The sequence below is a fragment of the Mobula hypostoma genome, chromosome 14, assembly GCF_963921235.1.
Source record: "Mobula hypostoma chromosome 14, sMobHyp1.1, whole genome shotgun sequence".
Taxonomy (NCBI): Eukaryota; Metazoa; Chordata; class Chondrichthyes; order Myliobatiformes; family Myliobatidae; genus Mobula; species Mobula hypostoma.
Window position 1 is genome coordinate 42,764,835 of NC_086110.1, and position 18,236 is coordinate 42,783,070.

Consider the following 18,236-nt stretch of genomic DNA (forward strand, 5'->3'; position numbering starts at 1 on the left):
CCACCATATTATGGTCACTCTTACCCAAGGGGCCTCTCACGACAAGATCGCTAATTAACCCTTCCTCATTGCTCAAAACCCAGTCCAGAATAGCCTGCTCTCTAGTCGGTTCCTCGACATGTTGGTTCAAAAAACCATCCCGCATACATTCCAAGAAATCCTCTTCCTCAGCACCTTTACCAATTTGGTTCACCAATTGATGTAATGGTTTGGACAGGTATTCTTCTAAACTGAGGTTTGTGTACCACAGGCATTATACATTTCACAACATTTCAGAAATCACGTTTACGATAAACTGACAGAAAGCAACTCAACATACTGGTTTTAAAAAAAAGCAAATCACATCCCCAGCATCAAACCCCTTTTATAAAAAGGTGTAGAGAATACACCTCCTCTAACTGCCTATAGTTTCAGTTCACATTATACATGTAGCAAATGTGGCTGGAGAAAGACTTGTACAAAACACGATCATTAGATCACGTCAAATATACAACAGAGAATCCACAACAAATCCAGTATCTCTACAAATGAAATATATTGGTTTAGTTTTTACAGATTAACAGCTTGAGTTCATGTTTCAATCACTTACAGCAGTCTATTTTCCATTTATCCATCTTAAACTTCTGGTTTAAGATGGGGCTACTGAAACTTGCTGGTAGTACGAAGCAAAGAAATTCGATTAAAACATTACTAATAACATTTTGCTTTGTGGTAAATCGTGGTAAGCTATCACTGCAAGCAATGAAGAGGAAAGCGAAGGCAAAGCGAATTTGAGAGACGTGCTGCAAGATCGATTCACTTGGAAAAGCCGAGGCAAAGGAGTTGTAACCATATAACCACATAACAATTCCAGCACGGTAACAGGCCATCTCGGATCTTCTAGTCCGTGCCGAACTCTTACTCTCACCTAGTCCCACCGACCTGCACTCAGCCCATAACCCTCCATTCCTTTCCTGTCCATATAGCTATCAAGATATTATGAAGCCCCTCTAACCAATCTGGGTGTGAGACTGGATTACTCTAAGCACCAAGCCACTTTGGAGAGGTTGTGAACGGCTTCTTTGGCAGCAAAATCTAGGCCTGAAGTGAATCGCTAGTTGGCAAGTTCGAGGCCTGTAGCAATCTGCTGCGACAGAGCCTGGGTCCTAAGTAAGGCACGATCCGCTGTTTGGACAATCTTACCACCGACCGAAGTAGACTGGGGAATCCTCCCTCCATGATGCTGAGACTGTGAGACTGCTCCCAGCTGCTGTGTCTCATGTCTGTGAACTTTGTGGCGATTTGCCCTGTAATATTATGAAATGGTACCAAGGCTTTGGCCTACTCCGGACTGCTCTGGGGATTTGGATCTAAGGACTTAATTTGAATTGGAATGCTGTTGTTATTGCTCGCTTCTATGTTTGCATGAATTGTGGTTTTTTTCCCTCTGTGCATTGGCGTTGGTTTTTATGCTTTTTTTAATTGGGTTCTTTTGGATTTCATGCTTTGTAGCTGTCTGTAAGCAAACAAATATCAAGGTTGTATAATTTATACATTCTTTGATAATAAATGTACTTTGAATCTTTGAACCTTATTCTCTTTGTTTTCTTCCTGACACATCATGTTACAGACTGTGGGTGATGGTGATTTGGCTTGACCATGAGCCATCCAGGAAGCAGGGACTGTTGCAGATATCGCTCAGTGACAAACGCATTGCAGCTCTTCATATTGGCCCACCTTCCTGGTCTATGAAGAACAACACAAGCCGGGTAAGTGGCCTTCGCGTTTGGCTGCGTCCAACTCCAACAGCAAGTCTCCTAGCTTTCACAGATCTTGGGGCTCCCTCCTAGAAATCTTGGGGAAGGACTTGAGTTTGTTGAAGAGAGAAGACTCAGTTGCCTCTGAGGATCCGTACCAGTCTTTGCCAGAATAAAGTGAGAGAGGCACTGGGGTGTTTGATGTGATCGACCTTAATCTGCTTGCATGCTCGGCAGATCTGGGTCCAAGCCACTTCGCCAGCAGGTCGAATTCTTCACTTGGCTTGAGGTTGAGGTCTTCAGTGGCATTGGATAATATGGACTTGCAAGCCCAGTAATTTTCTGTCTTACTATCAAATTTAGTGAATCCGGCAGTCAGTAGGTCATGGTGGGCTAGGAATCAGAGGGGGACTTAACACCCACCCACCCGGCTTCGCCTCTCACCTTCTAGCTTATACTCCTTCCCCTCCCCCTACTTTCTTATTCTGGCTTCTTCCCCCTTCCTTTCCAGTCCTGAAGAAGGGCCTCAGCCTGAAATGTCGACTGCTTATTCATTTCCATTGATGCTGCCTGACCTGCTGAGTTCCTCCAGCATTTCGTGTGTGTCTCTGGATTTGCAGTACAGGTAGCCCCCATTTTCCGAAGGTTCGCTTTATGACACCTCGCTGTTATGTAAGATCTACATAGTTACCTGTTTTCGCTAACAGAAGGTGTTTTCACTGTTACGAAAAAAGGCAGCGAGCGCCCGACCAGCCAAGCACCTCCCCCGGAACTGCACTCTAGCAACTGTTGCTTAAACACGTGCTTTATCTCGATTTATTTTGTGCATCCATTAGCAAGATAAGTTCTAAGGTATCAGAAAAGCCCACAAGAGCTCGTAAGGGTGTTACACAGCGTAAAACTAGACATAATTAAGCGTTTTGATCGTGGTGATCGAAGTAAGGACATTGTCCGCATGTTGAACTTTCCTGCGTCCACCATTCACACTATTTATACGCAGAGAGAAAGAATTTTGAAAGCTGCCGATGTTACTGTTGGTTCTGCTCTTAGCAAAGTGGTCTCTCTTAGTCAGCATCCAATAATGGATAAAATGGAAAGTCTATTGCTTGAGTGGATTGGTGGGTGTACAAAGTGTGGTGTTCCATTAAGTTTTCTTATACTTAAGGAGAAATCAGTCAGTCTTTTTAATAAGCTGAAACAGAAAGCACTGGATGAAAGTGTTGTGAAAGTGAAATTTAAAGGTAGTCATAGGTGGTTTGATCGGTTTCTGAGGTGAGGGCAGCTTCATGGTTTAAAGTTTACCGGAGAGAGTGCTTCGGCTGATACTGAAGCTGCTGAAGAGTTCCCAGCAGAACTGAAGAAAATAATTACTGAAGGTGGTTATTCGTATAACTAAGTGTTTAACTGTGAAGAAACTGCCAATTTATTGGAGTCTTCCCAATTCCGGTAAGTGATACTACACTGTACATACATTATTTCTACTTTATATAGGCTGTGTATTTTTATGTGTTATTTGGTATGATTTGGCAGCTTCATAGCTTAAAGGTTACTGGAGAGGGTGTTTCTGCCGAGAGCGCTTGCGCTGCGTTTCTGCCGAGAACGCTTCCCTTGAGAGTGCTGCCGTGAGATTTTCACTGCGCTAGACAGTGCTGCAGAGAAGTATTTCTGCTTTATATAGGCTGTGCATTTATCATATCATTCCTGCTTTTACTATATGTTACTGTTATTTTAGGTTTTATGTGTTATTTGGCATGATTTTGTAGGTTATTTTTTGGGTCTGGGAACGCTCAAAAATTTTCCCCATATTATTAAATGGTAATTGCTTATTCACTTTACGACATTCTGACTTACGAACTGTTTCATAGGAACCTCTAACTTCGGATAGCGGGGGAAACCTGGTATCTGCAGATTTCCAGTATGTGTTTTTATAAAGTGTAACATTGCATATTTCACCAGTAAATTGTACCCATCATTCCATTTCACCAGAGTATCTATAATTCCATCGTCTCTAACTTTTCTCCTCATCATTCACTATGCTTCCAAATTTTGTAGTTGTGTGCTCTACATCCAAGCATAAATTATTAATGTACTGCATATAAAGAGAATCAATGATCTAGTATTGAATCTTGAAGAACTCACTGTGTTATTTTTTTCCAAACCGAAAATAACTATTTACTACTGAATTCAATTTCTTGGTATTTAACAATTACTTTTTTTTAAAAATTCATTCTGATGCAGCCGTTGAAGTTCATGGATTCAGTCTTATTACAAACTTCTCATATGCCACATTATGTTGAACAGCACTGATGTTGTTTTCCAAACAAATTCAGCAAACATATGCAGAGCAAAATCCAGCCATGAGAGAAGGAACCTCATTTAACTGAAGGAAGATCATGATCAAATTACAAGGGGAAAGGTTCTTCAGTTAGTCCTTAAGAATTCAGATGGATGAACAGAAGAAAACAAAGAGTGCATTAAATAAGTATTGAAATATTGCTTTCAGAATCAGGTTTATTGTCACTGACTTGTATGCCATGAAATATGTTGTTTTGCAGCAGCAGTACAGAGCAAAGACATAAAAGTGCCTATAAATTACAGAATAAATAAACGAATAATGAAGTTGAGCAATGCACACAAAATGCTGGAGGAACCCAGCAGGCCAGGCAGCATCTATGGAAGAGAGTACAGTCGAGGTTTCAGCCTGAAACATGGACTGTTCACTCTTTTTCATAGATGCTGCCTGACCTGCTGAGTTCCTCCAGCATTTTGTGTGTGCTGCTCGGCTTTTCAGCATCTGCGGATTTTCTCTTGTTTGTTTGGAGTAATGAAGTTGATGCGTTCCAGGACCATTCAGAAATCTGATGTCGGGGGGGAAGAAACTGATCCTAAATTGTAGGTTTTCAGGCTCCTGCTACTCCTCCTCATGGTAGTAATGGAAGTAGGCATGTCCTAGAATTGTGACTGTCTTCAGAGATGGATGCTGTCTTCCTGAGGCACGCCTCTTAAAGATATCCTCGATGGTGTGAAGGGCTGTGTCCTTGATGGGGCTGCTTTAGTGTACAACCCTCTTTGCATTCCTGTGCCTTCGAGTCTCCATACCCAGCTCTGGTATGACCAATCAGAATGCTCTGAACTGTACATCTATCTAACTGTACATTTCATGACATATCACATCTTTGCCCCCAGGTTTGGATTTACATTGAGTTCCTTTGTTGTAACGTGTACTGAAAACAGTGAGACAACATAACAAGTACTGCAAAATTATAAAGTGGTTTGCTTGAAATCTGTATAATAATTACTCTACTTCAAAGAGCAATGCAGCACAGTTAAATGAGTTACTCAAAATTATCTAATAAAATTTAAAACATATTTTTAGTTTAGGTTCAAAGAGGAACACATAATTGGCATGTTGATGTCAAAATCACCCATTCAAGAGGAAGAGGTTCCAGATACAACAGCTGCCTTCTTTGTCACCACTTTGACATTGCACTAAACTAGACCTCACTGTTTTTTGTTCTAATCGCATTCTTTCTTGGAAAATGTATGTACCTGTACAATTCTTGTTTTTCTTATTAATACTGTTTATATGATGCTGCTGCAAGTATGTTTTTCATTGTACCTGTGCATAAGTGTACTTGTGCAAATGACGATAAACTCGATTTTGACTTTGTCTTTAGCAATTCTTCAGGGTCAAGGATGACCTGCTTCCTTTACAGTTCTATAGGCTCTGAAATGGTTGAAGAGGCCAATGCAGGATTTCCAAGATACTTTGGTCTATTATCTAACCATCCTAAATTTTAGATTCTTCTTAACTTGACTAATTTAGAGTTATGTAATAAAAATGTGACTCAATTATACACTGTAAGAGGCAATATATAATTATGTCTTTATATCTGTAACTGAAAAAACTTTAACGTGTCTCACCTGGCAATGTAAGTCAAAGTTCTGTCAACTCCCTGTAATCCAATACCTAAATTAAAAAGATCTGAAGGCTTCATTGATGATCAGCCAGTCTTGTGAATTACTGGAGCCTGAAGGTTAGATCAGTCAGTGGAATTCATCACACTGAGTTTGGCATGAATTTCAAGCTTTCAGTGGGTGTGGATGACACCATATTTGCAAGGGCCAGCATAAAATGATAGTGCACAGGGCTGAAATTGATACTGAAGAAAAAGTCAGGCAAAATAAAAGAAGCAGTTGTGGAACAGGCTAAAATAGAGATAATAGTGAGTTGTCAAAACTACTGCGAATAGCTACCTTTTAGCTCTATGGTTTCCTTCCGAATTTTAAATTAACATAATTTTGATGTTGCAATTTTCTCTTAAACCCTTATAATGTGATCTTATTTATCAATACATTATGTGGCATCTTTTCAAATCTCTTTTTGGAAATGTATTTTCAGCAAAGCCTTACTTTTTGCAAAACATGCCAAAAATTCATCTTTCCATTAGTTTTTCTTTTTTGGAAGCAATCCCAACATTTTTTTCTGCCACTGATATTAGTTGACTGGACTTGGGTTGGCTAGACATGCTATACCTTTCTTCTAATGGAATGGTATCATATTAGCTAAATAGATCTGTCCTTTGTCCCCATATCTTTTACTAAACAGGTACATATAAATTAAATAGCACCCCCCATTACATTTTCGAAAAACAGAAACATAGAAAACCTACAGCACATACAGGCCATTCGGCCCACAAAGCTGTGCCGAACATGTCCTTACCTGAGAAATTACCTAGGCTTACCCATAGCCCTCTATTTTTCTAAGATCCAGGAGCCTTTTAAAAGACCTTATTGTTTCTGCCTCCATCACTGCCGCCGGCAGTCCATTCCACATACTCATCACTCTGCGTAAAAAAAACTTACATCTCCTCTGTACCTACTTCCAAGCACCTTAAAACTGTGCCCTCTCATGCTAGCCATTCCAGCCCTGGGAAAAAGCCTCTGACTATTTTCCTAGAGAACTGGGAGATCTATCCTGTTTGAACTTAATTAGTTCTTTTTTTCCCAAATTTTATTCTTCATGATGCTATCTCAGTTATATGCAGTCCTGTGATGTCAGCACTAACGGATATGCCATCATATGATGTAACAAAGCATTATTTAAGGTTTTTGATGAACTGTTGTTAAGACTGTTGTTTACCTCTGTCAGATACCAGTCTCAACTTGTGTTGCTGTACGATGTTCAGAGAGGTACACACATAGCTAAAGTGAGGACACATGAGTAGGCAGAGATCTGCAGCATTTTTAAATGCTTCTTTGAGAATGGATAACGGCTTGGTGGGAGATTAGATGGCCCACTCCTGCCGCCATTTTATGTTTTCTTGTTCTCTTTTGCATACATCTCTTGCAATGTCTAGGCTGCTGCCTAATGCAACTGCTATACTGAGTTGCCGTTAGTAAGTGCAGAGAACCACAAGAGATACAAATTTTCTAGAATTTCTTCTTGGAAAAAAAACCTTGTCAAATTATGTGTCAGTTGTAGCATGGACACCAGTTATCCATTGCAATATATGTTAGTTCACAAGCACACCATGATGGTGGATCTACATCTACAGTTCTAACTTAGACAGAAGTGACAATGATTAAGTAAGTTAGTGTAATGAAAATCTGAACAGAAAGTAGATAAGTTAATCAAAAAGCCAAATGTTTCAGGTCGATCAAATTTCATCAGAACTGAAATAAACAATGCAATACTATCATGGAAGACCTGGTTAGTAAGTGAATGACAAGGAATTAGAGATTGATGCTACAATAGTTAGATAAGTAAGGACAGGAGATGCTTGATTGGAGCAAATACTCCAATGAATAGGCCAACAAGGTTCATTCCATACTGGATGTGTCACCCTCTTCATTCTCCCATGGTCTTCATTTGCGAGATCCCTGATTTCCAGACCCACTCTGAACCACTACTGGGGCCAGATGTTTCACTAACCAATCCCAAACTAAGTCACACTTGTTCCCAAATTATATGCTTGTAAACCACTGAAATCAATTAAAAAATGCTAGTCTGAAAGCTTGAAGTTAATAACTCATCTCCTTAGGCCACGAACTTATTAATCACCCCTAATGAGTTATTGACTTCAAACTGTCTGCATAATCACACGAAGAGTTGAACTGCATGTGCATGTAGCAAGAGCTGTATAACTCATCTCCTTCTACCTTAGACCATGAACTTATCATCAATGCTGTGGACACTTTTTGGAGGTCCAAGATCCATATGCTCCACGACCGCTGGACTAAGTGTGTAAATGACTGAATAATTGACTTGAAATCAATTGGCTAATAGGGAAATTTTATTATTCAGTAGAAGTTTATTTACACAAGTTCACATGGGATGTGTTTATAAATTTTAACAATGTTCTGCTATCCAGTCTGGAATTGATCATCCAGGTAAATTTACCTTGCATCCGCAGAAACAGGAAAATTAATACTCAGGATCTGACCTTGGGTGGGAAGCACTGAGGTGCATAATTTCAGTATTCACAAAAATGACTGTGAAAGAACTCCCAGTTCTACTGCTAGGTTCCTAGAAAACAGACAAGAGTAAGAATAATCAATAAAATGTCAGTTACAATCAGAATAAGTCATTCTTCATAATCTGCTGCAAAGCAGATCCTAAATCCTATGGTCTTTCTTATTTTTGCATTTTCTGGCCAGACCACCATCTATTGCAATTGAAAAGATGGAAATGAATTACCTTCTTGGGCCACTGGAGTACTTCTGGTTAGTGTACTCCTACAGGTAGGGAGTTGTAGGATTTGGATACTGCATTTTAGAAGAAATAAGGATCTGCTTCCGTGCCAGGATGGTGTGCAAGCTGGAGGAGAAACAGCAGATTTTGGTGGTTCCATGAGCCTGCTGCTATAAGTGATAGAAGTCACGGGATAGGGCCATGATGCAACCAATCCATACCGTATATATCCACCACACACCGATAGAAGTTTGTCAAAGTTTTAGATGGCATGCTGAATTTCCACAAACTTCTAAGGCAGTAGAGGCACTACCGTGCTTTCATTGTAATGGCACTTACATGCTGGACCCATGATAGATGGGAGGGCAGAGTAAAGTTAAGATGGCGCTAAATGGCAACTCTTTTGCTTGCATCTTCAGAAATAGCTCTATTTCTATCTTTGGTATCTCCTTTTTTTTCCTTTTCAAGGTTCTTTTGAAGACCCCGACCTAGAGTTACACTCTGACTTTGGTTCTTTGTGGGAATAGGACCCGCTTTCAGGATCTCACTTTTTGATATGCCAAGGTCGTGGCCTGGAAGACCAGCGCACGCTTCAGGGTGCTGGATTGTTGTGGCTCTGGAGACGGACTGATTCAAGGCCGGTGCCCCTGACTGAGGCATCGTGGGAAAACACAGAACATTGGGATCTGTGTGTTCAGATTCTTGAGCCTTTCCGGGGCCAATTCTACGGGAGCAGAGCTCGGAAGAATTGATACAACAGAATTTTAATATCATAAATCAGTAAGTTGTTTGTTATGCCTCTCCTCTCACTGTGAAACGGGGACATCTCTTTTTCCCTTATGAGGGAGAAAGAAAGCCTGTGGTATGTCGAATACAAGGTGAATGAGTAGTGTTTGAGGTACTGCAAGTCTGATGCTTTGCTGCACGCTGGAGGGAGCTGATGCTTTTTTGCTGGAGGGGGAGGGAGGGGTTGTTGTCTTGCTGCTGTTTGTGTGTGGGAGGGGGGAGCTGTGTGGGGTGCTTTAGGGTTCTAATGTTTAACTGTCATTCATTCTTTGGGGCACTCCTCTGTTTTCATGGATATTTATGAAGAAAAAGAATAATGTATATTGTATACATTTCTCTGACATTAAATGTACCTATTGAACCTATTGAAATGATAATACCAAGGAATTTAAAGTTGCTAATCTTCTCCATCTCTGATCCTCTGATGTGGGCTGACCAATGGGCCTTTAGCTTCCTTCTCCTGAAGTCAATAATCAGCTCCTTGGTTTTGCCGACACTGAGTGAGAGGTTGTTGTTTTGGCATCTCTCGGCCACATGTTCACTCTCCCTCCTGCATGCTGATTCGTCACACAACTCATTCAGCCAATAACAGCAGTGTTTTCAGCAAACTTAAATATGACATTGGAGCTGTTGTTTAGCCTCAGTGTCAAAAATATAAAACAAGTAGAACAGGGGTTAAGCACATGGCCTTGTGGTGCACCTATGCTGATGGAGATTGTGGAGGAGATGTTGCCCATCTGAACTGACTGGAGTCTGCAAGTGAGGAAATCAAAGATCCAGTTGCACAGGAGCAGCAGAAGGTTCCAAGAAAATTCCCCTCTTCAAGGATGGTGTGGCTCAGTTTATGAATGATAAAGGAAAGGCTGAAGAGTTGGCAACAATATTCAACCAGAAGTGCAGAATTGGTGATGTATCTTAGCTTCCCCTAAATATTTGACCATTAGAAACCCAGACTGTAGCCTATTCAAATCACTCTATATGGTACCAAGATACAATGATTGACTTCTGATAATCTCAGCCATGCGATTGGCTCCAACGACTAACGTACATTGATCTCAGTTTTATTTGACACCTTTACGGCACAGTCATTCAACTGCTGGCTTGACGTCAATGATAGTTACTCCCGCCCCACCCCTGGAATTCAGCTCTTCTTTTCTGCACGGATATAGGAAAAGCTTTGGGACGAGACAGCATCCCAGGTTTTGCTCAGAAGACCTACCCTGCGGAATCTGCTGAACCTCCAGCTGCCTCGTTACAGTACAGTTACAAGTATATGAAAAATTGCTGATGTATGTCCTGTTCACAAAACAAAAAGCAGACCAAATCCAGCAGAACAAGAACGCCTGTCCAGGCAGTTTACTCTCAAGTATCAGTAAGGTGATAGTATCATCATTGATAGAGCTCACAGGCAGCAACTACTCATCTGTAATCTACCTACTGATGCCCAGACTCAATTTTACCAGGACCACTCAGCTATAAGCCTTAGCAAAAATAGAAAAGTGTGAACACATTTACCAAAAGGCTCAAGGACGCCTCCTATTCTGCTTGAATTGACCTCCTGTACGGTAATGATCAACCCTCAATCTACCAACTCCTAACCTATCCTGTCCTCTTCTTAAAACTGTAATGCCCTGTCCCAGGCAACATGCTGATAAATCTCTTCTACATCTTTTCTAGTCCAATCATAGCCTTCATGCAGTTGATCAGAACTGTATATGATACCTCAGCTTGATCATTCTGTCAAGTTGAATGATGATCTTCTTGCTCTTATATACTCTGTCCCTTGGCCAATGAAGACAAGTATTCTGTACCATTCGTCACCAGCTGATGTACCTGTGCTATCCTGATTGATCCTTGGACTTGGACACCAAGGTCCTTCTTGTCCTCAGTACTCTTGAATTTTATTAGTACTTCCAAAGTTCATTTCCTTGCACTTAATCAGGATTAAATTCCATCTGCTGTTGCATTACCCATTTTACCAACACTATCCTATAAGCCTACAACTATCCTCTCACTACCAATAACACTAGTCGTGTTATCTTCACACTTAATAATTATGCCTTTTACATTTATATCCAAAGTGTAAATGAATTCAATAAACAAAGAGGCCCAGCACCTATCCTTCTGGTACATCATTAGTTCTAATCCTGCTCCGTTATTCTTTCACCTCCTTTTACCAAAGCAATTTTAGATTCAGTTTGCCCACTTGCCTTGGATCCCATAGGCTGTCACCTTTTGGACTAGTTTCCCATATGGGATCTTGTTAAAAGCCTTACTGAAGTATTTTGAACTAAAGGATGATATTAGAGAAGCATAATTGATTTTTAAGTAGACGCTAATCTAAATTAATGTTATCTCATAAAGTTATACAGCAAAGGGACTTCAGTCTAGTTCATCCATGCTGTCCAAGATATTTATCCAAGCTAGATCCTTTTGCTTGAGATATTCCAGATGCCTCTAAATCTTTGCTATTCTTGTACCTGTCAAAATTTTCTTTAAACTCTTTGGTTGTACCTGTCTCTACAGCTTCCCCAGTAGCTTGTTCCTTATACCTATCACACTCTCGGGAAAAATTGCCCCTCAGATCCAAATCAATTTTTTTTCTCTTATCTTAAATCCATGTCCTCTAGTTTTAGACTTCACTACACCAGGAAAAGACTATGACCATTTACCTTATATACACCCACACAATTTTACTTCCCATACAATTCTACTTCTCTTTAAGGTCACCCATCAGCCACCTACAGTCCAGGGAAATATGTCCCAGCCTATCCAGTCTCTCTTTATTAACTCAAGATCTGTAGTCTCAGTAACATTGTTGTGAATCTTTTATGCATCATTTCCAGTTTAACAACATCTTTCTTTTATGGGCAACTGGAACTGTACACAATACTCCGTGTGGTCTCACCAACAATGGCAACAACAGTTTCAGCCACTGTACTGGATTCCCCAAATTGAAGACAAGCATGCCAAATACCCCTTCACCCTGTGTTCAGGGCAACACTACCTGTGTCACCACTTTCAGGAAATTATGTACCTGTGCCCCGTTTCCCTTCTGTTCTACAACATTCTCCAGAGCCCTACCATTTACTGTGTAAGTACAGCCCTGATTCATGTACCAAAATGCAACATCCCACACTTGTCTGAGTTTAATTCTATTTGCCATTCATTCACCCACTTCTCCAGTATTTCCAGATCCTGTTGTAATCTTAGAAAACCTCGTCATTTTCCACTGCATCACTAATCACTAACTTTGGCGTCATCCACAAACCTATTAACAACGTTGTCATCCAGATCATTACTATAGATGACGAACAACAGTGCATCCTGAACTAACGCCTGTGATAGAGCTAGCTTATTCAGTTGGATCCTGTTGTCTTGGCCTGCTCATCCAATTGGATTCCATGTGGTCTAATCTTACAGCAGGACCTTGTCAAAGGCTCTGATTAAAAACTTCACAACAGAAAAATTACTAAACCAGGAAAGTTGTTTTATAGAAACATAGAAAACCTACAGCACAATACAGGCCCTATGATCCACACTTCTGTGCTGAACATGTACTTACTTTAGAATTACCTAGAGTTACCCATAGCCCTCTATTTTTCTAAGCTCCATGTAGCCATCCAGGAGTCTCTTAAAAGACTCTATCATATCCGCCTCCACCACCGGTGCTGGCAGCCCATTCCATGCACTCACCACTCTCTGCGTAAAAAAACTTACCTCAATATCTCCTCTGTACCTACTTCCAAGCACCTTAAAACTGTGCCCTCTTGTGCTAACCACTTCAGTTCTGGGAAAAAGCCTTTGACTATCCACACGATCAAGTTCTATTTTGATGACTTTCATTGTATGATATTCTACCAAATTGGCCTTCAAAGGCCTAGATATTCTAGAGGATGCAGAGATATCCTGATCATTTGTGTGCAGTGAATCATGGCTGAAACCATCCAATTTTAACAAGTCCAATTTGATTATGCAGTATAAAAAATGATAGTCATTAGAGCATCTAAAAGAGATAAAATTGCTTTGCAATGTTCATGTGTAAATTGAACACAGATGTATGCTCTTGGCAGTTTACAAGAGAGTGATAAATACCATGTATATACGTAATTTAAATCACTTATTGCAAAAGTTTTGTTTATTGTGGTTTGAGGTTCAATGAAAATTCTAAAGCCTCCTGGCAAATGGGAATATTAGATTTGATTGAAGAGCAACTGAAGATTGAATGGAAAACTCCTTTTGTTATAAAAGATTTAATGAAGGATTCCTACTGAAATTAGATTGGAAAGCTAGAACTTGATCTCAGCCCACCGGCAATGACAACGATTTAATTTTAGATTATCTAAAGTACTCAGGCAAGTCTCTGAATTGAAACTTTCCCCTAATGTCTCCTAAGTATCATCAGATTCTGTAAAATAAACACATGTATCATTTTGTGTGATAGGTATGCTGCATTTTCACTCCAGATGGAATTGGTGGAGCTTCTGCAAATATGATAGCCACATCTGCAGTGGCTTCTATCTGAAATGTATCATGGTTTTCATTCCACAGTTTGATTCAACATCACATCCAGCATGACATATGCCCACTTTAAGTTTCATTGTTGCTTAATTGCCAAAGAAAGAACAAACAAATTTACATTTCTGTAGTTATTTCTAGATGAACTTCAAATTTTATGTATAACTTTTTATGATGCATCTATCATTCTTGTACGGACAAACACGACACTGTTACGGGAAAAAAAACATAGAGGTAAATTATTCAGATTGGAAAAGAGTTTTCTTGATTTTGGAGAAGTTCCATGTCTCTTCATATTTTATGATATTAAATCTTTTGCGTTTTGGAACTATCAGTTCTCTTTCATAGGATCAACCTTTCTGCTCTTAACTGGAGGTGGATTTTAACACTTCGTTCATGCCAGGGTTTTGTACATTTTCATCATAGGTTAACTATTTTCACTCTCATGACAATTAACATTTTTGTGGACTGTAAGGAATATGCATTAACTTTTTTAATTATTTATGGCATGAGAGTGCTAAGAGCAAAACTCCTGTTCCTGTCTCAAACTCCAGTTGTAGATTTCTGATCTGCCTTTCAGCCCTTCATCTACCAAGTACAGATGTGCAGCGTCTGAGCAGATGCCATCTGTCCCCAGTGATCATAATCAATTATACAAAGAAAGACTGTTTTAAAAAAAATCACCAGGCATGTCAGCTCTAATGAAGACAATTAAGAAAACTGAAGCTTCTGATGCGGATTTTTACAGAAGAAGGCACTTCAGAATCTTAAAGGAAAGAATAAGACTTCAGAGGGTTGTGTGTAAGTTGAATTTTCATAAAGCTGTTAAAATTATTAGAACTGTATTAAGTTTCAATACAATTTCTGGCCAAACTAGCAACTTTCTTCTAAAGATACGGCGGTCCCTGGACAACTGGGACTAGTAGGGAGGACGCTGTGGCTGGCATGAGCCCGATGGTCTGAAGGGCCTGTTTCCAAGCTGTATTTTTCCATGACTCTATGCTGCAATGCGTGCTGGTAATATCAGAACCCAAGTGCGGAGGAAAGACAGACCGTGATGTAGAGACGGCGACATGAGTTTATTCATAATATTGCCAAAAAAAATAAAATCAGTGGCTCAGCCGTGCGACACCTCGAGAAGTAACATTCTCAAAACTGCGACCCAGTGAATAGCACTAATTGGGTGTCCACTGAAATAACCCAAGAAACAGGGAATCCCTGAGTCGAACAAGCTTAACAAGCTTAAAGAGAAAGCACCAGGAGACTGCATTTCACTTCAGAAAAACACAAGGAACTCTAACTGACTAACGACTCTCCTTAAACAATAAATTAGGAGCTCTAAAACAACCTCAGAGCCCAGCGCTCTCCAGCCCCCTGCACAGGCCCAAAGGCTCACAACAGAACCACCTTCCCTGTGGCCTCCCCTGAGGGAGACTCTCAGGAGACTTGGAAATCTAGAGAAACTTGACAACCTGGAGAACCTTGCGACCCGAAAAGTTGAGTCCTTGAAAACATGAAACTTGAAACCTAAGGAAGGATCACGGAAGGAGCTTGCTCACGGTGTTTTACTCTTCACTGTTTTTCCAGAGGCAATTAGGACACAGAAGGCTGTACTCTCAATCTTACAGGTTGAGACAGCATAGACGGGCTCTTCTTATCACTGAACTAGCTGGCTCTCTGTAGATCTGTTTCATTTGTTACTTGAAAGTTCAATTTTCACAGACTGTACCATGATTTTCATCAAAAGATTAAACATAAGGCAGCTTACTCTTGACAGGGTACTTTACTTGTGTGCTTGCACACTCCAGCCAGGGATCAGCTTTTGGTGTAGGGTTCTTCAGGGTTGCAAACACAAATTACTATTTCATAAGACACTTGTGCACTGGAACATTTGCTACCATTAGCATCACTCATCAGAACAGACAGATGGGAATTGAGTATTGTAAAAGGTTATTCCATCCCACTGGAGTTGTTGGCATGTAATCTTATTTCAATCATTCCCAATAGTGCCCTTTCGAATATTGATTTAACATTAACAAAGGCGTACCCAGTACTTGGTACTAAAGAATAACATCAAGAAAGGGCAAGTTCTTCCAAAACTTACACTATAGACTTGAATGCTGATTTGCTGAATCAAACAAACTTTATTGATAAGCTTACTTGAAGCACTCAATTGTTATGCATGGGTCCCTGAAACTGGGAACCTGGGTACTTACAACTTGAGAAGCTCGAATGGAGACTAGAGAAACTGGGAACGTTGACTTGAGAAACTCGGAACATGGATTTGAGAATAGAAAGCTGACCAATATCAAAATGCCACTGTTCAGTTTCCACTGTGTTCATTACTTGGCGGGTGCTTCTGTCACAATGTGCACCGCCAATATTGGAACCCAGGTGCAGTGGGAAGACAGACTTCAACGTAGAGACAGCGATCAGAGTTTATTCATAATAATTCCAAAGAACATCAGTGACTCGGCAGAGCAACTCTATGAGAAGTAACATTCTCAGAACTAGGACCCTGTGATTAGCATTAATGGGGCATCTGCCTAAATAATACCAGTTACACAGAATCCCTGAGCCTATCCAAATAAAATTAACAAGCTTAAACAGAAAGCACGAGACTGCATTACAAAGAGTGAGTTACTTCAGAAAAACGCTTGGAACTCTAAATGATTAACGGCTCTCACTAAATAACAATTAACCAATTTCGGAGCTCTAAAAACCTCTGAGACCAATGCTCTCCAGTGCCCCGTATAATCCCAAAGAGCTCATTGCAGTATGATTCTTTAAAAACAACAGCAGGTTTTCAGAGTTGACATGTTCTATATCATGACTTTATATCTGAGTTTATACTCCAGAATGGCACCACATGGTGTCTAGTTCAAAATTCAAAAAAATTGCTGGTCATCATCCCCCTCTTTCTTCCCCCCTCACCATCAGTCATCTTCACCATCTCCCCAAAGGAAGAGTGCTGTCAGTTGTACCCCTAAATCTCCACACTAGATTCCCTTTTTTGCCTTCATCTCTCTTCCCTTCTTATCTCTTTCATATCCAACCCATCCTCCTCGAGTTTCTTTCCTAGGTACATCTGTTTCTTCTCCCATTTCCTTCCCCTCCACCTCTGGACATTTCACTGACCTGCTATGCTTGCTTCCCATTCATAGCCACCTGGATACCCCACTCAACTCCTTACCCAATTCCTTTCTTGCTTCCTACCTCCCTTGCCACCTTCCTTCTCCCTAAGGAACTTGCCACCTCCATTTATATAAGTGGTAGATGAAAGCTCCAACATTATACTTCCTAAATTTATCAATGGCACAGAGGTAAATAGGAAAGTTATTTGTAAAGAAGAGATAAGAAGGCTACAGAGGTGGAAAGTTAGGTTAAATGAGTCTGCCAAATAGAGCAGATAATGAAAAAATAAGCTGTTAATTTTGGCAGGAAAAATAAAAATACGCGAATAAAATAAACGGTGAGAGGACCCAGAACTCTGAGATATGAAGAGACCTGGGGATCCTAGTGCACGATTTGTAAAAGGTTTGTATGCAGGAACAGCAAGTAATCAAATATCGTTAGTTACCATTTCTTTCTGGGGGATTTGGGGAATTGACAAGTTGTGCTTCAATTATATAGGACTTTGTTGAGGTATATCTGGTGGAGCTGAGTGATGATAGCACTAAACAGCAACTCCTTTGCTTGCATCTTTTGAAACAGCTTTATTTCTATATTTGATATCTCTTTTTTTTCCCTTCCAAGGTTCTTTTGAAGACCTTGACCTGGAGTTACACTCTGACCTCGGTTCTTTGCAGGAATGGGACCCGCTCTTAGGGCCTCACGACCAGCTGCTTTTCGATATACCAAGGACGCGGCCCAGAAGACTAACGTGCTTTCAGGCTGCCAGATTCTTGTGGATTCAGGGCTGGTGCCACCACCACCAACTGATGCGTTGCAGGAGAACAAGGAAGATCAGAAGTAGCGGGCTGTGTGTCCAGAGGCCCAGAGCTCAGACGTACATTGTACACATTTCTCCGGCATTAAATGTACCGATTGAATACTGTTAGTATTATTTAATGATAATGTTTCCCTTGCAGCTCAGGAAAAGATTTACTTGACTAATATCTGGATTGGGTGGGTTGTCTTCTGAGAAGGAATTGAAGAAGGTTGGCTTGTGTCCATGACAATTTACAAAAACACAAGAAAATAGGAGCAGGAGGAAGCCAGCTGACCTCTCAAGCTTCTCACTATTCGATATGACCATGACTCAGAGTGATACAGCACAGAAACAGGCCCTTTGTCCCAAGTTGTAGATTCCACCTATGCTGGTCCCATTTGCTCATATTTGACCTATGTGCCCCTGAACACTTCCATCCAAATATCTGGCGATATGCATTTTCAAAGTTATTATTGTATCTACCTCGACCATTTCTTTTGACAACTTGTTCCACATTGAGTATGTACCCACAATCTGTGTGGGGAAAAATTGTCTTTCAAGTTCCTTTTAA

The 18,236-nt window shown here is 40.4% G+C and overlaps 1 long non-coding RNA gene across 1 annotated transcript; it reads left to right on the forward strand.

The window, feature by feature from the left end:
• The first annotated feature begins 1,622 nt into the window (after positions 1–1,622).
• LOC134356505 (uncharacterized) lies at positions 1,623–18,012 on the forward strand. Its single transcript, XR_010020374.1, has 3 exons — positions 1,623–1,748; positions 8,899–9,210; positions 17,491–18,012. It is a non-coding gene; the product is annotated as an uncharacterized LOC134356505 (long non-coding RNA).
• The last annotated feature ends 224 nt before the right edge of the window (positions 18,013–18,236 follow it).